Source organism: Cygnus atratus, chromosome 4 (assembly GCF_013377495.2).
Source record: "Cygnus atratus isolate AKBS03 ecotype Queensland, Australia chromosome 4, CAtr_DNAZoo_HiC_assembly, whole genome shotgun sequence".
NCBI lineage: Eukaryota > Metazoa > Chordata > Aves > Anseriformes > Anatidae > Cygnus > Cygnus atratus.
Window position 1 is genome coordinate 48,112,229 of NC_066365.1, and position 22,220 is coordinate 48,134,448.

General features: G+C 37.4%; 1 protein-coding gene and 1 long non-coding RNA gene across 4 annotated transcripts in view; one reads left to right on the forward strand and one right to left on the reverse strand.

Annotated features, from left to right (window-relative positions):
* Nucleotides 1–571: 571 nt before the first annotated feature.
* Nucleotides 572–22,220, reverse strand: part of LOC118250161 (uncharacterized) — a 60,074-nt gene continuing 38,425 nt past the window's right edge. The window contains exons 3-5 of one of the 2 annotated variants that reach the window (XR_004779339.2): nt 21,771–21,905; nt 18,043–18,991; nt 572–1,617 (exon numbers count right to left, since the gene is read on the reverse strand). This is a non-coding gene — a long non-coding RNA (uncharacterized LOC118250161). Of the gene's footprint in view, nt 1,618–16,991; nt 18,992–21,770; nt 21,906–22,220 lie in introns of those variants that run through there. The other variant, XR_007708258.1, reaches the window with a different exon arrangement.
* Nucleotides 13,598–22,220, forward strand: part of DLC1 (DLC1 Rho GTPase activating protein) — a 271,834-nt gene continuing 263,211 nt past the window's right edge. Inside the window, exon 1 of one of the 2 annotated variants that reach the window (XM_035550926.2) lies at nt 13,598–13,949. The gene's annotated coding sequence lies outside the window, so the exon portion shown is untranslated. The remainder of the gene's footprint in view (nt 13,950–22,220) is intronic. The other variant, XM_035550879.2, reaches the window with a different exon arrangement.

A 22,220-nucleotide genomic window follows, 5' to 3' on the forward strand; every position in this document is an offset into this window, starting at 1 on the left:
ATGTGCCAGGAAGATACATTTCCGTTTGGTCTATTTAGAGGAACATTTCAGTTTAGAACCACTTTTTGCTAGGTTTTATAAATACAGAAGTTGTAAAGTAGTGCTGATGGTTACGCTGTAATTAGTCATTACCTTGTGACTGTTACAGAGCTCCTTGAACTGGAGCTACGCAGAGTGAGGAGGGATTTTTTGGTCCCTGAGGGGCAGGAGGTATTTGCATGCGTTGGTTCAAAAGTGAGATGAGACAATATTATGAAACATTATTTTGGCCTGAGGGGTTACAAGGTTCAGCAAAAAACAGATGAATTGTATTACCAGGAACAGTGAAATAACTTAGGGGAATCAGGAGCAGATAGAGTGTGCATTCCTAGTGACGGCGTGTTTCAGCTTCGTATCTTTGGTCCATCACTGCAGAATTTTTAAAGACTATGAAAAAAAAATGTTATGAGTCCATTGAAGTAAGTTAGTACAGTAAGTCTTACCGAGATTAAAGTAAATAAAACAAAGCAAAACAAAAAAGTGGAAGAAAAAAGATGAAGGGATGCATGACATGGACTCCTGATGGCTCTTGAACAGGAGACGTTTATTGCCCTTTTTCACTACTACATATAGTTTCCCCGTACTCCCACGCGCTGTCCACGCACCCGAATCTGTCTTACAATTGGTTAGAGATCCTCAGACGTGCCTTGAGCCAGCCAGCAATTGGCCACTGCCCAAAGCTCATCTTTAACACTGTAGCCAATTTACTTTATCTTGACCTTGCTCAAGTTTTTAGTTCTACCGCTGTTTTCCTCATTAACTCAGGGACGTGTGAAACAGCACAAAGCTCCCTGCGAATTCCTTTCCCACAAAAAGACACACAAAAAAATGTATCTTGTTTCCTTATGCTACCATTAAAATATAATAGTCCAGAATTAAAAGGGCAGCAAACATTGGAAAGCTCCTCTTGGAGCAAAACCTAGATTTGAGCCCACTAATGGCCCCTCCTACTGTTTGGTTCAAATCTAACAAGCGTCCAGCTGCTAGTACATACCTTGTGAACAGATGAACACATCAGTGTGTGTCCTACCCTATGAGCAGATGGTGTATTATCACATGTAACTGAGGCAGTACACTGAGGCTGTCGCTTAGACATCTTGCAAAAAAGCTTGCAGGCAGTGGCCTGCCAGGCAGAAATGTCCACAACAGCACTGCACGACCTCATTACGGGCAGAGAGCAGGACAGTCGTCTTGTCAAGGTGCGGGCTGTGGGGCAAGGCTGTCCCTCAGGAACCAGACTGGTGGTGCTCTTCCCCTGCACGGGGCAGGGCCCACTGAGGGAGAGCTAACTCCCTCTCCCACATGCCAAGGAGGTGGGGCGTGCAAATATGCACTTCCAGTCTGCAGCTCTACTCTTCCTGTCCTTCTTTTCTCTTTCCTCCTCTCCCTTTGTCCATCTTCTTTTGTAACGTTCACTTCTGAAAGACTAGTCTTGAGACCAAAGTGAATATTCATGGCTTCAGTCTTTGCAGCAGGTTAGCAGGACTCCTCTTCCAAGGGTACAGTAACACCGTATCAGCTCCTTTCAGCAGCCTTCCTTTATAGTCTTTTTTCATGTATCCTGAGATATATTTTTATCTGCTAAACAAAGATGACATACATTAACTACATCTCTCAGTGCAATGTCACATACATTGTTGTGTTACACTGCCAAGTAATTCTTACCAAAAAAAAAAAAAAAGTAGCAGTAAGGGCTAGAAGAAAAACCATGTTGTCAGCTTGGCTAGATGTTTTTATAACTTCTTCACTCAGAAGGTACCGATGCAGCTTTAGTCCAGAGATAGATATCACATCTTATCTTGTCAATGAATTTACAGTTGTAATAATATTTAAGCAAGTATCCTTTATTGCTGCCCAGAGGTTTTGTTTGTTCTTGTTTTGTTAAATACACCTTTTTCCTTGAAATTCTTTGCAGATAGCGTTTTCCATACTAAAGGCATGTTGACACTGCAGTTTGCAGCAGAAGTTCCCAAACAAGTTTCAGACAGCCCAGCAGCAGCAACACAGAGTAACTCCTGAAATAATCTTCTTTTCATGCTAATATTTAAATAGCCTGATATTCTAATTTTATTTAAAACTCTGTAGCAGAGACATGCCTTTAGAGTTGTGATGGCAGTCACATTCAGGGACATAGGTGTGCTAGCTGCAAATTAAAAAGCAGCTAGCAATCTAGGCATGCAAACAAACTCTAATTCTATGAACTTTTTACTTTATGTGTTTTTTCACATTTGAGGAAACATCTGAAATTACCATAAGCCTCCTCTTCCAGTGTGAGTTTGTGGCTTGTATCTGCTTACCTATTGTGTGCACAATAAATTTTCTTGTAGTCAGTCAGCTAACCTGTCTGAGAAATGAGGATATTTTTAGTAGAAGTAGGTAGCAAGTAATTGATTATTTTCACCTCTGCAGTCTTTGATTAAAGTCAGTGTGCTTAGGGGGGAAAGTCAACAGTCATTCCTAAACATATACAAGCATTTAATTGCGGCAATTAATTTATCTATACAACTCAGTGTATTTTTTAAAAGCTTCTTGCCTGAAACTGAATGCCTCATCAGTCTTAAATATAACAGCCTGAAGGAACAAGTCAGTAGAATAACAAACAGTACTGTAGAAAACGCAGGCATTTGCAGGAAACAAAAAGATATTTTCAAAATTGTGAAGAATTTGACAAATAAAGGCAGCAGAAGGAACATCAACAGGTAGAACCACAAAAATGAAGTAGATCATTGTTTATATTGCCATGTAAAGGAAATGGAGAAGTAAAAGAGTCTCGAGTTGTAATCACTAAAGTGATTTTGTAGGGGAGTTTGAAGAATGCAGTAGTTATGGATACCAGTTTTATAAATGTCATGTTCCCCATCAGTTTATCTGTTCACTACAAATGAGTATGACTGTCAGGATACAAGTCAAAGAAGACAGCTAATAGAAAACAAATGTCTGGAGAATGGCAGTAAAGATGGATAAGTGGCTTCTGAGAAATCATTGTGACAATGGCTGTGCCATTGGTTAGGAAGAGCAGACAAGCCTTTGCAAGCCTGCATGCTTCACCCTTCCTAAAGACGACATCCTAAATAAGTACCAAATATCCTGTGAGTGTGGATCAGCATGAAAATGGGCTGCGTTTCTGATATCTCACATTGAAGTTGCTGAAAAATAGAATTTCATCTAGAAACTAATGTAACCACCTATGAAGTATACCCAGGAGAGACTAAAAGGGTCTGAGACATAGCTCAGTGATAAAGGTACTCCCTCACAAACAACTCTATTTCAGCAGGATTTACTGCACAGCTTAGATCTTTTCTTTTTCCTCACAGGAAGAAGAGATGGAGACCAAGAGACAATGACAAGGAGGTAAAAAATACAAACTGCATGTTTTATTAACTATTTGTATGTTTCTCTAGCTCCACTGAACTCCTTGATATTCACTGTTAGTCAAGTGTAAGAGGTAATGCCTGTGACGTTAGTACCAATTAGTATCAATTTTCCTCACATAATCAGACATATATAGAGACAATCTATTAGGAAGCATACCTTAGATGTCAGCCACGTATATAGCCATTTTTATCTTTCACAGTTTTTTGAGGTTGCATGATTTTACTGTGTATTTTTGAGAGACACAATAGCATTCAAATTCTTCTAGAAGACAATTCCAGGCTTTTCCAGGATTTTTTCAAAAATTGAATCTAAAATGTTTAGATAAGACCTTGCAACTTCTTTTGATGTTTGTTATCAGAAATAAGCATTTCAGCAAATGAATTCCAGGATTATTTATTTATTTATTTATTTGTTAATGAAGGAGAATGCTTGAACGGTTTTAGTTTGCTGTACTGTAGATATTCGTGTATATTTGTAGTCTTCTTTTTCTTTCCATTGATATCAGTCATTAATATTTACAACATCTGTTGTAAATATCCAAGGAAATTCTTAGGATTCCCTGAGGAGAAAGAGAAAAAGGGAAGTATTTTTTCCCACATGAGACAGAACTGCTGGTACAGACAGCTGGCTGAAATTGTTCCCACAATTTTCTGAAGAGCAGCCAGTCCCAAGATGAGTCCCGTCACCTGATCCAAACATGATGTAGTTCCAGGTTGAACAGATGACTTCAGATTTCCTTGAAACAATACAAAAATTCAGGATTCCTGAGTGTGAAGCGCAGACTTCATTGATAATTCCTCAGTCCTTTTTTATATTTTATTCCCATAGTCTTTGCTAGCACGGTGAAAAAGATTAATATGTTGGGGTTTTCATTCCTTTATGTCATCAATGTTTAAGTACAGACCTAATGGTCCCTGTCATTGCAAGCTACATTTGCTCTAACAGTATTCCAGAAGGTAATAAATGTGCTTGACAAGAACAAGGAAGGTCTCCCTGGTACACAAATTCATGTTCATGTGAAGGTGCAGAGCTAGCACAGTTGATCGTGGAACTCGCCACAATAATGACAGCGTAGATATAGCACATTAACATAAGTAAGGAGAAGCACTACAGAGCTCTGAATGTATCTTTGATGAGAATTGGGAACTACAATCAGAACTACTACAATTGGGAATTACTAGGCAGATCAGATGCAGTAGGGTTTTTGTCTAGTTTTGCTATACACAACAGGAGAAAAATTGTTTTAGTTAGAAAAAAAAAAAATCAATGCAAGAAGCAGTAGCCTTATTTGTTATATTCCAGGCAGGCTGGTGGATGATGATGACTGGCAGAAGAAATTAAATGTTTCAGTTATTTCACTGGATGTACAGGCAGGTGTCCAGAGCTTTCATTTTACTTGTTCTACTGGATCTACTTGTATATAAACCATAATATTGAAGGGGATTCTGAGTCAATTAACCATTAACGAGATCATTAGCCAAAGATTAAAAAAAAAAAAAGTAAAAAAACCTAATACAATACTGGCACACAATTTAGCTTGGCCTTGTACCAAATATTAAGTATTGCAGTAATAATGGAGTACTGAAAATTCAGCAATGAATAGGGAAGATATACGAAAGAAATTTAGTAGAGAAGAACAACCATTCCATTGCTTATATCAGGAAAGACTCAGATACAGCATTTATTAAATTGACAAGGAGAAAATCAAACACTGAACGGATGTTTTCTTTTTTTGTGAGTGAAAATAGATGTCTGATCTAATGGGCTGAGAACAAGAAAACAGCAAAAGAAATGCGTACAACTGAGTGAAAGAAAAGAGCAGGATTCAGATCACGTTTAGAATAGGGCAAAACAAAAATAGCTCTTCTGAAATCTATAAAACTAGGCAATATAAAATAGGTGATAAGGAAATTATTATCCATTAGCCAAAGCAAAGCAAAACAAATGGCAACATGGCAACTTACTTTATGAAAATAACCTGTAATTAGTAATTTCATGGTGTCTTTAAAATGTGGCCTTATTCTCTAGAATAATTTCCACCACGTAAATTATTTTACAGAGAAATTATTCATATTGTTTCATAAAGATATTTTTCTATTTGCTTGCTTTAGATTTTAAACCATGCCTGAATTTCTGGAACGCATTGATGTAGATTACAGGCATATCTTTCTTTTTTTCAACACGGTTAATATTAAAACAATAAAAGCTTTTTTTCCTTATGTTCTGCAAAATTTTTGGTCCTTAATACTCTCTACTTTAATTTTCTGTAGTTGTGCTGCAAATATTTTGCAAATATATCCTCTTCACAGAATTATTCCTCTACCCAGGCTGAAAGCAAAATAGCAGAATTTACTTATAAAGTCTTGAGAGAGGAAGATACAAACATCCCAGACCTTAGAAGAGTTAACCAGACACACAAAATAATTTTAAAAAATAGTGAGCTCCTAGCACCTGGAGAGCTGCCAGGTGCAATTAAAGGTCGGTCTCAGCTGTGACTGGTTATTAATAAAGGGCTTTTGTAGGAAGTGAAGCTTTGAGTCCCCCTAGGAGGTCTTAGTGTTGTGGAGTGAGTGGTTAGTTGGTTATATTATTTTTGTTATTGATGTTAGAGAAGGTTGAAGGAATGATGGTAATGTTTGTGGTAGTGATAAGGTCATAAAGAGAGGTGTTTCTGAGCAGGTGTTCTTGCTAGATATAGTTCAGAGAAACTGCAAGGCTTATGGGAGGTTTCATCTTGATAGTGAAGGTGTCTCTGAGTCTGAACCCAAACTTGGATTTCAGTTTTAGATGCTACGAAAATTCAAGTTCTTCTTGAGGACTCTGGGGAGAGTGAAATGAAGCTACTAAACTCTGTATCCAAGGTTGAAGAGCTGGTGTGAGACTTTGGACTTCCTGCATGTGAAAAAACTGTTGCATCAGAAGTCGGCTATGGTTCCACAGACAATGAGGGAAGAAAAGAGTTGTTGATGAGTGGCTGCTAAGGGGAGAGCTTGTCTTTGCGATGTCCAGCTATCATGATGCATATGGTAAGTTTACCTTGCATGAACCTAGATGCATTTGCTATAAAAGCTGTGAAAATTCATGTCTTTCATGACGTTACAAGAGTAACATCGAAGGTTCTTAAGACACTTGTGCAGAGATGATGAAATAATGGACCCAAACCATGGTCTTGTACTTTCAGAGAAGCACGTTTACTTAATTTTATTTCCCCATACTATCTGCACTAAGACTAGTAGCTCTGCTGTGTGGATGCCTCCTCTTGTCGCATCCTTTAGTTATCACTTTTCTAGGCAATTCTTAGCCGAAATCAAACCACAATTGTACCCTTATCCTTATGGGTAAGGCAGCACCCGCTGGATTCTGCTGTCTGCAAGGGAATACCAATTTTTATTCCTGAAAACTGGTGAAATGATTAAAACTGTAAGGAGACTGAGGGTTTGTAAATATTATGCTGGGGGAGAATGTACATTTAGGTTTCCTCCTCTTCTACTCTTAAATTGCTGCTAAGCTAGTTAGCAAGCAGTAAGTACTTACCTAAAGCAGCACCTTTTTTTTTTGGGTGATGTAAAGCAGGTGAAGCCAGACAAGAAGGGCTGTTCTTGAGAAGAAGCCTCTACTCCTACTAAAACATTGGGTTACAAGTAATGAGTAGACAGGGTTGCCAGAAAAACTAGTCATAAACTCATGCTATACAATTGTGGTACTCTATAGTCTATTCATATTTTTAAGCTAGCAGAAAGATGGATGGGAAAAAAAAACTGGAGATCCTTCTTGCAAGATTAGTCCTCGTAGTTTTTGAGAAAAATGTATTGCTCTTAGTATAAGTGAATATGAATCAAAAGAATATCGCTATTCTATGCACATAATGTATTTCCCTTCATAAAACATTTTGCTAAAAAGGAATTGTGTTCATGCTTATGTTAATCATAACTGAATTTTGAAGCTTGTAGTTTGGGGCTGAATGATGATTGAGTTTTTGACTTTACCATGTGAAAGAGCTGCCACAGAACTGAACTGCATCATTACATCTCTTAATGCTGTTCCTGATGGTTGTAGAAATAAGCAAAATTATTTCACAAGACCTGTTATAAAAGTAGGTATAAGTATTTCTTTTAACGTTTTAGTTGCTAGTGAAGATTTTATAGATAGGAATTGATAACCTCCAGAAGTCAGCTGAAGGTGTAATACTGAATATATTTCTATCAGCTCTTTATTAATGGTTGTCTGTGATCCATGTTCTGGTGTTGTAGTGTTGACAGTTGTCCAAAATTGATGCTGGTTTGCATGAAGGAAGCAAACTTTAGTATAGCAGAAAAGTCATGGGAAATCTGTAAGGGGCTGGGAGGTCAAACTTAATTCTGGTTGCTTCCAGCTGGCTTCCCACTGTGTAATCTGCAGTGAGAAATGTTCCAAGGAGGATGAAGTTTGGGACAAAATAGAACTCTGTATGTGTAATAGGCACAAGTCTTTCCATGCATATGTGGTAATTTAGATCAGAATACAGATAGGAAAAAAGATAGGAAACAGCTGGCCCATATGGTATGATTAATTTTGGGTATCTGCTTTGCAAAAACTAAGAGATTAAAAGTTCAGTGCAAAATGGTCTTATCATGTGCACAGACCTTGTGGTGCTTATTTCTTAATAACAAAATATGTGAAGCTTTTATGGCACGGATTTTGGAGATGAGTAAATTTGTACCTTTAGGCACTGAAACACCTGAGAAGAAATAGAAAAATAAATAGTTCAGCTTCGTGAAGAACTGTTACCCTGGAAGCTTTAACCTTATTATTTGGAGAAGTTTCTGTGTTTAAAAAAAAAAAAAAAAGGAAGTCTTCAGTGTCATTTTACCTCTTCCATGAAGAGATCGTTTGCTTAACATATAAATGAAGTTTGAGAAGTCTTTTATGCAGAGCATGTGTAGCTCCTTTTAGATAACCCTCTAGAATTGCTAGACTTCTAATATTTTCAGAAGTACTGTGCAAACCAATCTCTAAACCAAGTGCTGTTTTGAAAATACCATTGTCAACACAAGCATCTTAATATTTGTACTGAAGTAGATGCTAATTTGAATGATAAAGGATCTATTTGCAATGCATAGTATTAGAGTAAAAGGCAAAATAACTCTGGAATTTAGAAGCAGTCAATATTCTTACTGCGTTCTCATTAGCAACATTTCATTGTAGTTGTTAGAATACACTTTGTTCTCGGGGAATGTCATCATTCCTGAACAACGATGTTGTACCTTCTGCTAGTGGTATCTGGCTTGACAGCACCCTGGCATGACAAGATGATATGACAGTGAGGATTAAGCATGGAAGTCGGGGGGGGGACTGTCTGCATGAGTCAATTTATGGTTTTCTTCTGTGTGTTTCTAGAACTATAGAAACCTAGAAGAAGCAGGGTAAAATCAGATTCTCTTCATTGTCTCACTTCTGGTTAAATTGACACGATAATTAGGAAATTAAATGAAGCTTGTCACTGTCTGTCTTAGGAGCTCTCATTACTCAGTAGTGAGCTGGGGGAAGGATGTGAGAAACACAGGCTTACACAATATATGGCCTTCGATCCATGGGAGAAAATAGCACTGCAGAGAAGAAATAACTCTATGGACAGTGTAGCTGGTTGGACCTAAAATATCCTATTTGTTTCATGCAGTGTATGAATACTCTAAAGGTAATTTAAGTGTCTTGGCTTCTATTGACAAATACTGAAAGCATAGCATCCTATCAAGCAATATGAAATCGTCTTTGGCTTTACTCTGGAAAGTTGTGTCACATGTCTGCTAATATCGCGTTCTTGTTAATCTATTTGACCTTTCATTTTCCTTCCTTGTCCAATTTGGTGTTCAGAAAAGCATTGATGAAGTATTCTTTCTAGCCTGGTTCTTGTGCTTTCCTTAAAATAGCTTGTGTGCATGCCCTCTAGAAAACACAGATAAAAATTCATAGCTTGCAGCTAGCAAATACAGTGATACTGGGGGGAGAATAGCAGATCCATCACTAGCAAATGTAGTTTTCTCAATGTTGTCAAAATCCATCTGTGTACGTGCTGTGAAATACCCAGAAAATATCTTGTCTAAGACCTGTGGACTGCATGAATAAACCCTTTTTAACTCCTGTGTTGTGAATTAATAAAAATCCCCTATGTGTTACCATTCCTTAGTCACAGTATGATGCTGCAGTCCTAGAAAGTACAAGCTATTGTTCTTCTGTCTTGAAGTCACTAACTACCCACCTGGGTATTATGTTCTAGGAGATTTCAAGCTATAAATATGGCACGTGGCATTTGTCACACTGGCTAAGTACCTGACAGAAGACTAAAGCAGTTAACTCTGTGGAGTATTTCCTAGAAAGAAACTAGACTAAAAATAGTAAACTTGTATCTCATTTCATAGATAACTGCTTAAAGAAAAGGACTGTCTCTGTAAGGTAGCTCAGTTTGCGTGTTTTAAGACCAAGCTTAGAGCAGTGCTAAACATTGTTCACAATAGTGGTGTCATTTGGAGAAGACTTTTCTCCAGGACTGAAAGGGAGAGAGCAAAGTAATTAAAATTTCAAGAACTTTAGCTCACTGGTAGCTTCCTAAGAGGGCAAGCAGGGTTTGATGGAACATTCAAGTGGCTTACATGTATTCTTTTTTTACCACAGAAAATAGCTTTTCCATGACATTAGTGATGTTATGTGTTCAGAAGAGACTGTTTTATAAATGTTCTAAATACTGGCTGGGCTTTCTGCTAGGGTGTTTTTAAAGTCACTACTTAAGCTTGTTCCTAATCTGAACTGTGGCTTGTTAATTCTTCTAACCTCCCTTAAGAGTACTTCCCAATGAAAACACTGAAGGTTCAAACACAAGTAAGACCACAAGTAGTGCTTCCGCTTTACTTATGCTGATTTAAATATTAATAATTACAGCCCTTAAAAATGGGCTGTTGCAAGATGTTTCTAATAGGGACTCAGAGAAGTGTATTGTAGGAATCTTGCCACTCGGTGGCACTGTTTGTTCTACTTTTATTGTGGTATGCTCTTAACACAAGAGTTGATTCAGCCGCTGACTTCCATGCCGCTAATAGTGTGAGTTATTCTCAAGTGGTGTGCAAAACATAGGGAAGGTGGACGCGATTAAATCTATTGATTAGGGAGAAAGGAGTTTTTTTCTCCTCTTATCATCTTGTCCACCTGAAGAGTCAGGAGCTGTTTCTGATTCATCCCCTGGTACAACACAATTCTGTCCCTGCTCCTAGTCAGCGCAAAACTACAGGTCTTCATTCCAAAATCACATACTTTTTTGTTTTTACATAGTCTACAATAACCAGAAGGTACACAGTTTACGTATTCACAGGGAAATAATATGCAAAATTACATTACTAAGTACTTCTCCCTTGACATGGTGGAGACCTGGTATTTGGAAATTTAGGCTCTTCCTGGTTTGCCTGTGACTCTGCTGTTGGCCAGAGAAGGTGAGAATTGAAAATGTGTTCTGCTGTTTCTTAGGCGTTACATGTAGGTGAAGTGCCTTTTCACTGGAGTGCTGTTACAGGAAATGCTTAAGAATTAAAACAAATATGAATTAATAACTAAAACACTATTACTTTTAAAGAAGTTTGGGCATCTAGCTCTTCTCTTAAATAATAGTGCTCGTAAACAAATATGCTCTTACAGTTTATATCTATTTAATTAACCTAATCTTACCTAGAGGGGAGAACTGTCTAGAGAAACTGTGGAGGGGAGCCTAATAGCTCCCAGCTGATTTAAGCTTGCATACTTCTGTGCTCTTTTGTACCTCAATGAAAGCTCTGAGCCTTCATTAAGAAATCACAATGTAGAGCTTCATAGCTTTCAATGTTTGTATCAACTATTAATGTAATACTGAGGTGGCCAGAGAAGAAATAGTATTTTATGAACTACTATACTTTGTCAGTTAAGAAATATTAAGTCTTCTGATGTCTTTCAGTTTCCAGGGTCCTAGTGGAATAAAGTGTACATAATATCATTTGATCAGAATGTCTGATGTGATTTGCCAACCTAAACGGAGTTATTTTACTTGTGAGGCTTCTTAAGTTACTGAACAAAATGTCTTGTAAGAAAATGTTTTTCAAAACCTTTCTGTAATGGATCCCTACAACAAATTCCGTATGCAGGAAAATCTTGGAAACGCTTGTTTCCATAGAATATGGTCAAGTCACAGGTAACTGCTGAAACTGTAACTGCTGTAAATGTAACCTGTAACTGCTGAAAATGATAACATAACAAACTTCAGTAGAAATAATCCTTTTTATTGGTCTCTTGGACTATACATACATATGTATCTGACTAAATTGTTTTGTCCTAGATTATTCAACTTGGCCATTTGTGAAATTTCCTGAGGTTAAGCTTTGTAGTAATGAAAAATACAAATACTTATTTGTCTAGACTGTGCGTGGTGGATAATATAAAAAGTGTTTTTTTGTTTATGTATGTTCTTAATGACAGCTTGGAAATGGTCATACAGTCTTACAGAATTGCATTAATGCAGTATAGTAAGCATCCACCTGCTGAGCTGCAGTAACTATGTGGATGCTTCTAGACTGTAGCCTGCAAAATGTGACACACTAGCTTAGTGTCTTACCGCTATATTTCACAGCGGGAGGTGTGAAGTTCTCTTCATTGCCACAATTTGGGTGGCTTGTACTGAATGCCATTCAGGTGTGCATTCACATCTGCATGATGGACAATTGTGTTCTACAGTATTACTCCACAGTGAAAACAGTCTTGAGACTTTTGATAACTTCAAAAACCTCTTTATTTTGGCCAAAGAAAGATTATGAAGTTAGAAGATCATGTCTGATATTGCCAATATGATAGGATGATGATGATATCTAATTTCTAGATGACTTCTGGTACAGCATACTCTGCACAGTTACCTTTTTTAACCAGAACTGGGTGAAGACATGTACAAACATCAATCAAGCCAGTTGAACTAACTGCCAGAGATATTCTGTGAATGCTTTGGTGTGAGACCACCCATGCTTTGACATAAAAACACTGTGCTAGAATTCTTTGAGTAAAAAGAATACCTGTACTACTTCTCACTTTTTAACATTAAATTTCAGAAGGATTTTAACAAAATATACACTAATCAGGTAGCAATGGAAGAAACAGCTGTGAGAACTGTTGCTCACAGTTCATTGAACGTGGGATTGACATCTCAATTGCAGGAGCAAGTCATGGGCATGACCTGACTGGCACCATGAGTTTCCCTTTGGTTATTTAAGTTCTGCTTGAAAGGCTTGTTTCCCTTCTCTTGAACCAGAGTACTTGGCTTACAGTGTAATAGTTAGAGGAAAAATTTTTTTCTAAACCAGGACCTAATGAGTGGGAATGCCTCAGGATGCCACTGCGTAATAGGAATGTGCTCTCTCACTTCAGAGGAGTGAGCCTAGAAATATTTGGAAGATGATGATTAACCTTTTAACCACAACAGATGGGGACAAGTACTCAAATTATTTAGCTGTAACTTATTTCCTGGATGACTTACTGACAAAGAATAGGAAGATCAATAAGGAAGGAAATTCAATAGAAACGGGCTTTCCACTCATCTGCCCATCTATGTAGGTACATATTGATCCTTCTTCTACGACAGAAGGAGAAATATGGCTTCAATCTGAGAGTAATATGTCTAGAATCACAAAACTGTCTTGTATTAACAGCAAGCTTGGTTTTACATGGAAGCACTAATCTTTACCTGGTGATCTAGCAGGAAGATTTCTCACTTCCATATTACGAGATGACTAGCAATACACAGCCAGTGTCTTGTATAATGCAAGCATTAAAGCTATAAAAACTGAAAGTTAGTACTGATAGTTACAAGCAATTTTGCACGTTGATATAATGTCCCCTTTAAAAAGAAAAGGTATATGTTGCTCAAAAATATAGTTAGATCAACAGCAAAAGTTTGAATGCAAGTAGTAAACAAACATGATTTTGTTGTCCCCTTTGGCAGCTGAAACAAAATGATATAGTCAGTTCTGCCTTACATGTCCCAAGTCACGTGTTATTTGTGACTCATCTCATTTCTACAACCAGCTCTATTGTTCTGTAGAACACAACAGTATGAAGTGATGCCAATTGAAATGCAAGAAACAAGCATTGCGTTGTTAGAAGGAAAAAAATTGTTTTAAAGCCATTCATGACTTCATCTTTAGAGATATAAGACGATGAAACTGTTCTTCTAAGAGTTGCTTCTCTTGTTTCTGGTGGGGATGGAAAATACAAATCTATATTTTGACGCTGGTTGTAACCATTCCCACTTTAACTTCATCCTTAGATATAACTGCAGGTGTAGCAGTTCTTAAGGGAAGGGAGGTGGGCCACACTGTTTTTATCATCAGTTTCTTTCTATAAAAGCACTACTAATGGAATGGAACACTGAAGTGATGATAGAAGAGGACTTTCTTGTCTGGTGCTGCAGAGGAAGAACCACATCTCTGCCCTGACTTCTACTAGGTGTTCTACACTTTTGGTCAGAAACAAGAAACTTTCAGGGGTGGGATGCTGAGGTGAGCTTGGTTTATATATTCCTTCATACTTTTTCAAATATATATTTCTAAAGAATTTGGCAGAATATTGTCCATTTTAAATAGCGATTGCTTGCTTATTTGTTATTTAACACTCAGAATTGTTGAATTTAGTTTGATGTAACTGGTGGTAGTTGGCCATCAAAGGATGATTAAGTTGGTGTTCAAGTAACAAAGCTGCCTGGCCAATATCAAAAGATTAACAGGATCAGAGTATGTCCTGCATTGTTACTGCTAATATATGAAAGATGCTAAGGTGCCATTGTTTTTTTGCAATGGTGATTGTGTACAATAGCTGTAAATAAATGCTTTAAGAAGGGGTGCTGTGAAAATGACAACTGTGTGATTGCTCTGTGTGGGATCTATTTCTGGGAACTGGAGTGTCAGGTACTGTCTACCCTTGTATTTCAGTTAGCGTATCTGTCAGGTGTCAGTGGGTGTCTTGAAAATGCTCTTTGTGTCCTGACACAAGGATCACTGATTACATAGTGTGGATCAAGCACTGCATATCACTGTTGTTTTCCACTGCGTACAAGACTTGAGGATTTAAACTGTTCTATGGAAATGAAGATAAGGGGCTATAGCAGGGCTGGGCATAAGGATAAATTTTTCATGGTTTGTTTCTTAAACCTTGTCTTAGTACTGTAAAAGGGTGTTTTAATGTCTCTAACTTTTTAAGTCCTTTGTGTTGCTGGAGTCTGTCCAAGTGTATTTGATGCTTGTTGTTATGGTCTGTATAGATGGCTCTTCTTGTCTATTTTCGTTGAGTGGCCTTTCAAAGACATTTAATAACAATGGTTATCATTTTGACTGCCTTCTCTTAAAATGTGTCTACCAGGATGTTATAAACTTCACTGGGCAATAGTGCTGTCTAACTGGGGCTCAACAGATATAAGTAATGCAACAATATTTCTTGCATTGTGTATGACTCCAACCTAAGAAGGAAACTGATAGGACGAAGAAATACTAGCATTAAAATGAAGTGTAAAATGTGATACGTTTGGAATATTCTGTGTAGCCAAGAGAGCTGAATAGGGCTTAGGCCCTATTAAATTACATTCCAGTATGCATAGTTCTTAATTAATAACCAATGTAACTATAAGTTTATATCCCTGAATCACTACATGAAAGTGATGCAAGATAAATCTTCTTAGATACTTGGCAGGACGTATATAAGATGAATTAAAAAAAATAAAATAAATCCAGCAGCTGAACCATCTTAAATTATTGCTAAAAAATACTTCCTGCATTTCTCTTCTAAACAAACCCCTTTTCTCCAGGGTAGCATATTTACAGTAGCTAATTTTTAATGAAGCTAAACTTTGAGATGTATTAACAGCATTAATCGATATTATTCTAATTTATTTTGACTTTAATTCTTTAGAAAAAAAAATTCTTCCAGCCTGTGTATCTATGTTCATAGTCTCAAAAGAAAAACCATGCAAGTTCGACCCCTTTAATTTTGAGATCCTGAAAGGTATATTCTCATGCAACTGAAAGATCTTTTCTAGGGACAAGAAGGTAGGGTACGATGTCCTGGGATAGAAGCTTAAAAGATCTAAAAGTATCATCACAAGTGACATGTGGAACACTAGAACAACTTTTTCCTTTCTGAGGTGTAGTCATAGTGTTCTAATAAGAAAAATACACATCGGTAACTTTGTTTCATTTCTTCCTTCAGAATCCCCTAACAGGAACACGACTGTGTGGTAATACTTAAATTCAGTTTCTAATTCTTGAAAACAGAGTTGTGGAAAAACTACTGAAATCTAAGCATGGTGTGTACATGTAAATACCATCTGGTAGGAACAGCTCCCTTGGGAAGAGGAAATGCTCTACAGAGCTATGTGAAAATAAACTTGGAATAAATAGCAGGACAAGTAACAATGCGGTCGAATGGACAAAGTCCAGATGTGCATTTGCAACAAATCTCTGACAAAATTATAATTAGAATATGCAGGCTGAATAAATGCTGAATCAATCTTATTATAGTTCTTGTCACTAAATAAAAGCATTTCCTTTCATTTCTGTGTTCACTTAGGTTCTTTATCTTGCTTGCTTCATCTATTTTCTTAGTCTTACAAGCTCTGAAGTTACATGTCAAATTACCATGGAGTTCACCATAGGGCACCTGAAACTGTACTTTTTAAAAAATGAATAGATAATTCTTCTGTGCAGTGCTGTGAAATGATTGAATTGAGGTCAAGAAATAAATAGGGAGTAAAAAACAAATGAGAAAACCAGACCTCCTATTTCTAGCCCAAAGCTTAGTTTCCTAGCATATATAACAGGAATTTAAGCTTTGTTTTGACTTCTTAATAAAGTCTTTACTCATCTATTTAAACAACAGTGAGAATAACAAGGATAATATCAGAGTCCTATACTTATGAGGTAGCTACTTGTGATTAGCTGTAACTAATGTGGGATCATGTTGTTATATTTTACCACCATGTTACAGCTCTGATTATCTCTTTCCATAGGTAAAATGGGCTGTGAATATGGAAATATGGAAGGAAGAAACCCTGTTGTGTTTCCTTTCTGTGAGGTGCCACTGCACGTTCTGTCCTTGCGCCCTCTGCAGCTTTGGGGCTGGAGCGCAGAGCGTCTGTTCAGCCTTTCAGCACGGTTTCTCTGGCAGTGGATTTACATAGATCAATAGTTTGAACTTCAAGGCTTACCTTTACATAGGCTAATGTTGTGCTCTCATAACTGTGAGACTTCAGGACTTCTCTACCTAATTTCTTTTTTGTTGTTTTTTATCCAAGCAGATACTTGAAGATCCAGAACTTCAACACTAGCAGCTACTTAATGATTCTTTGCTGGGGGAGGGAAGGCAGGGGTAGGAAGCAGCAGAACAAAAGATCTGATCCTGAATCTTATCCTAGTGCTTTTTATTTATTTATTTATTTTAGTATTGGGGGAAAAAATAATACTGATTTCAGATCAGCTCCATTACAAAAAAAAAGTCCAGGACACAATTAAAACTTAAAGTTCCCATACCCGCAAGCAAATGCGAGTGGAAGAGAGAATAGGAGAGAATAACAATATATGAAAAATAAATGTAATATAATTCTTGTTTGAGTTGCAAGTTTTCGTAATGGAACTCCCCCCCAATTTTGTCCATGGGTTTTTCTTAGAAATGCCATGTTGATATTTTGTTTTTTAAAAATCTTGCTGCAATTGGATGCAAATGCATGAAACTTCTGCCCGTTTCCTGTCATTCCCTTCTCTCTCCTTAAAATTGGAGAGAGAGGTGATAGCTTGCCACATGTCTCTGCCATAGTAATATATTCTCTCACTACTTATTGAGGTAACTGCCTTCTGGAATATTTGTTTGCTTTAACTTTAAAAGAAAATGTGGTGAAAGCCCATTGACACTTCTGTCTTGACTGGTGAGAGTGTGTTACATGAAGATCTGGTAAGACTTGATCTCCAGTCTTATAATCTATGCAGGGAATAAGTTAGGTCCTAGTCTTTTATTTTCTTCACGTAAGGGGTAAATTATAAATTATACCTATTGCATGTTGGTTAGTTTCAAAGTAGTTATGTCAATGCTAACATTGATCCCCTATATTGCTTTGATGTCAATACCTTACAAGGAAAATTTGGTGTTGTAATTAGTCGTGATAAATAACTTAAAGTAGTATTTAACATTGACGAATGATTGAAATTGTTTGGAAATCTTGACAATTGTTCCTCTGTGGGAAGGGAGCATTATTCCATTTTTGCCACGGAAGCCAGTGGAAGTGACCTGCCAATGTCAACCAAAACCAGGCTGTATACTAAGCATTACCTTTATTTTTTAAATAACTAGTAGAATTCTTGTTCTGCCGCACACCACTTCAGATGAAAGAAACAAATACTACATGTTAAGGAGACACTTATCTAGATGAGAAACTGGATGAGTTTCCCCGTCTGGCATCAGGTTTCATTAAGAACACTGCCTTGGCACATTTCTAAGAAATAATGAAGGTTGTATAGAAGCAATTTTCTCTGTTACTTATGGCCCTCCCTAATCTACGTCAAAGTTCATCAGAAATAGTAGTTATCTTTATTTAAACTTCAATGTACTCACCCCCTGTTCCTTTTGCTTACTTTCTACCCTTTAGCATAGATGAAAGCTAGTTCAAGTGGTAAATCTGATGGAAGTCTCTTGTCTTCTATGGTTATATTAGCAGCTGGTGTAGAACTTTGTCACTTCCTTGGTCCATTTTGGTCTGTTGGTTGTTCTCACTCTTTGCAGTCTTGTAGGCACATAACTATTGCTGGGGCAAGGGCACGTGGCTGACTCTTTCTCAACTTGCTTTCTAGTTATGCCCTTGGGTTCTCCTCAGCTGCCAGATCAGTCTGCAGCTGGCCTCTACTTTGCAATGCATGCAGTTGCTCTGTGGTTGTCCCCTGGGCACACAATTTCTGATTTCTTTGAACATCAGGAGGTTGTTTTTGAACTGGTCCTCCAGGGTACTTGAGTACTAAGAAGTAGTCCTGCTCTCCTCCAGTGTATCAGCCAACTTCCCCATGCTGAACCTCATGATAGTGTCCTCTTTAAGTTTTATGACTTAAAAATAGTTCTAACCTTGTTACCATCTTCAAGGAGATATCACTTGTAACCAGCTGCTAGACCAAACTGCTGACAGCTCAACTGAGTCATTCAGGCTAGTTCCAAGGAGGCAGATTTGCTCCAGAGGTGTTTCTTCCTGCAGAATGTCATGGCAGCAAGTCATGCATCTGAGAAGTTTAAACTTGAGCATGAGAACAATTTCACTAAAATGGCAATTATGTGCATTGTGGTTGTCTGCACCAGGGACAGATAAGAAGTTGGGGAACTAACTATGATGGCCCAGATCTTACTGAGTTCTTATGTGCTTGTAGATCTTGAAGTTAATAGATGCACTTCTAGAAACTTCAGCTTTCTTGAATCTGTTTAGTTGACACAACACATACCTTGGAGACTCTCTGCCTCTGTGCAGGAAGATTTGTTTTATTTAAATAACCTCAAGTTGCTGGAGAAATCCAGGAAGATCCTGCTTAAAAGAGAAGGTTGTAAAGGGGAGCTTTAAATCATGGGAAATCATGCACAACAAATTTTTAAGTGAGCTTTTCTTAAACAAACAATCTTATATTAAAAGGGGAGTGAAGATTTTACTTCTATATTTGTTTTGACAACATCTTTTTCTAAAAGGATGTTTACAAGGGGAAGAAAAACTGAAACACCTCTATCCCACTCTTGCAGTTACCATTGACCCTGGCTTCTGCCACCCTGAAATCTCCTCAAGCCAAGAGAGGGAACCTGGAAAAGACCACCTATAGGGTAAATGAAGACCTCAGAGGGAGCACAGGGGGACTATTCTCTTTGAGCTTAAGGGACTGACTGCTTATCTTCCCATTTTTGAGACTATGGGACCCAGCTGCCACCCCACCAAACTGTATGTTTTTCATTTTGACAGTTGTTTCCAAGTGCTGTTAATTTTACAGGAGAAGCATCAGTAGCGCCTCCAAAAAGGAGCAACCTAGAGATTTCTTCTGAAAGACACAGATTCTATGGGTCATTGGGGTGGGGGTGGGGAGGAGTACTATAGGTTTAAGAGGATACTCAGAACATCATTTTACAGTTTAACCCATGATATGCTCAGTAAGTGACTGGTGCAATCTAATAGACAATTCAGAAACAAAATGCTTTCATATTTACCTACTTTCAAAGTATCAAAAGCTAATGGCTAGACAAATGTAGATGTTTAGTAGCAGCTGTGCTTTCATATAAGGAAAGTTAATCTGCAGTCCATTCACAGAATATTTACACCCTGCTCCAGGCCTGGAAATCTTCAACTATGAAGAAGCTATCCCTGGCCATTTCTTGTTTTAGGTAAATAGATCAGGTTTCTTTCAGCCCCATTGACTTTACCCTTTAGTCACTACATCATGTTGAATGCTCAAGTTTAGTTATTCTCTGATTTCCTGTCGGCACACGGTATGAATTTTTATATTTTCTGTAGATATCTTACTGCTACTTGGAAGATTGCTGTAGCACACTGGAAAAATACTACTTTACCAGTTACACAACTAAAGCAACTGAAGACAAGTAAGGCAACTAAAAGCAAGTAATTCAGGCCACTGTAATTTACCATTTCTATATGAAGCTCTCCAAATATTTGTTAAATTTTGACTTCTAAGCAAGGCAAAACAGTTCATCTAAATGTGAAAAGATGAAGCTAATTCCCAAATAAGCATGGGAAAAAGGGGGGAGGGGGAGTAAGGGAATGGAAGAACAACAGAATGGTCTCTAAATACCAGTCTTAAGTCTGCTTTTGGCTTTGTTCATTTTCACAGAAACCAGGAGAGGTGGAAAAAAAATCCCCTTCTGAAAGGTCACTAAAAAGATTTGAGATGGAAGTCATGGGAAACAGGAAACTCAGAAATGTTACAGTATTTTGATATCAGTCTATGAATATCAAAGTGAAAGTATCTACTTAGTTCTTCATAAGAAATGCAGTAACTCCTGCACTATCAAGTGTGAGGAACACTTTCCATTGTCTTTGAAGCATGATAGAAAAATTGTAGTCTGCTCTTACTTCAACCACAGTGGTCACATGGGTTTAGATTTAATCCATGAGATAATTATTCAGTTTACCTGTGTCTCAGGTGGTGTTGCTTTTTTGGAGGAGGGGAAGGATGAGGTGGGTTTGTTTCTTTAAAAGTAAGTACTTAGTTTGTGGCATGATGGCTGAAAACCTGGAGCTATTCAAATTAGTGACAAGGCCTTTGTCAGTATTATGGGGTCATGATTTTATTCAATAATTAGTTCTTCATCTTTAGTTATACTGCCTGTAGATGTATGAAAAGTGGAGCTTGACTTCAGGAAAAAAAAGATGGGCTCTCCTGAGTTTAATTTGTCTATCTCTCCACATTATATCTGGTCTGTTTTTCCCCTACTTCTGTCTGAAGATTCATTTTGCTAGATGACCTGGACTTCAGTCTACACTCTGCATCATGATGTGCGTCTAGATATTGTGTAACTCAAAGATTTTTAGTGATTTTCACCTAGGAAATGTAAACTGGGAAAGAAACAGCCTGAGAACAATTTTTTTTCCTCTGTGGAAAGGGTGATATGTCTTGGCTGACTCTATCCCTGATCAGATAGAGCTGTAGTCTGTAAAGTGTATGTCTCAAACTCATTTGAGTTAAGAGCTTTTCTCACCTGAAGAATAAGATCAGACAAAAAGTGTTTTTATTATTAAAAAAAAAAAAAAGGAAGATCCCTCTGGAGGTAATCTAGTTATCTAGTTGAATGTGCTGCTTGAATAGAATTCTTTATCCAGCAGGCTTGAAAACTTCAAGGATGGGAACTATGCAGTGTCCTTGGGTAACCTGCTCCAGTGTTCACCACCCTCTTGGAGGAAGCCTTTTTTCTAAATTCCAGTTCGAACCTCCCAAACCTTGATTTGTGGCTGTGACAGATCCCTCTTACTACATTCAGTGCCTCTTGCCCGAAAAAATTCTTAGTCTATGCTCATCAGCCTTGATGAAAGGAAAACAGGAAACCTACGTTCTGATGCCTATCTAAACTGTATCCTTTGATCTGGAGTCTCCACTACTAAAAGTTTTAATTTCTAGACTTGTAAATGTTCTGAAATAAGTTTTTGTCTAACATTGGTCTTTAAAAAATACTGCTATATATGAAATTGTTTTTTTTCTGTACCTGGCAATCTTCAGCTGAGTTCTGGTTTATGTCCTAATGAAGAAATAACTTCAAAAAATAGAAGTAAACATGAGATTTAGCATTCCCTGTTGTTTTTCCTTTCCTACCTTATTCACCAGAATGTACTATGTAGATTGTGGTAGTAAGGATGATTTCCTGGAAGCTACTTTTGGAACATTTTGAAGGTGATCCTCCTTAGTGCCAAGAGAAGCAAAGCAGTTCCGTGTTGAAATGTTGAGTGACTATAATCAAAGAAAATACATCCAGTGTAACTAAATGTCAGCTTTGTGCAAATAATGTAAGCAACTTAACCACTCAGAGTTCTTAATAAGTAAGGATATTTTTAACTCTTCCATATTTTATCTATTATTGCAGTGTGCTATTTAAGACATAGCAGTGTTTTCTGTTATTTTTCTACTAGTCTGACACCTAATGTGCTTTTCTTTGGGTTGGTAGAAAAAGATGATTTCTATGGCAATTCACACTTAAAAGAAGAAAAGCTGTCCTTCATTTTAATGACTATTGAACCACATTATGCCTTTTAATTAAACAAAAGA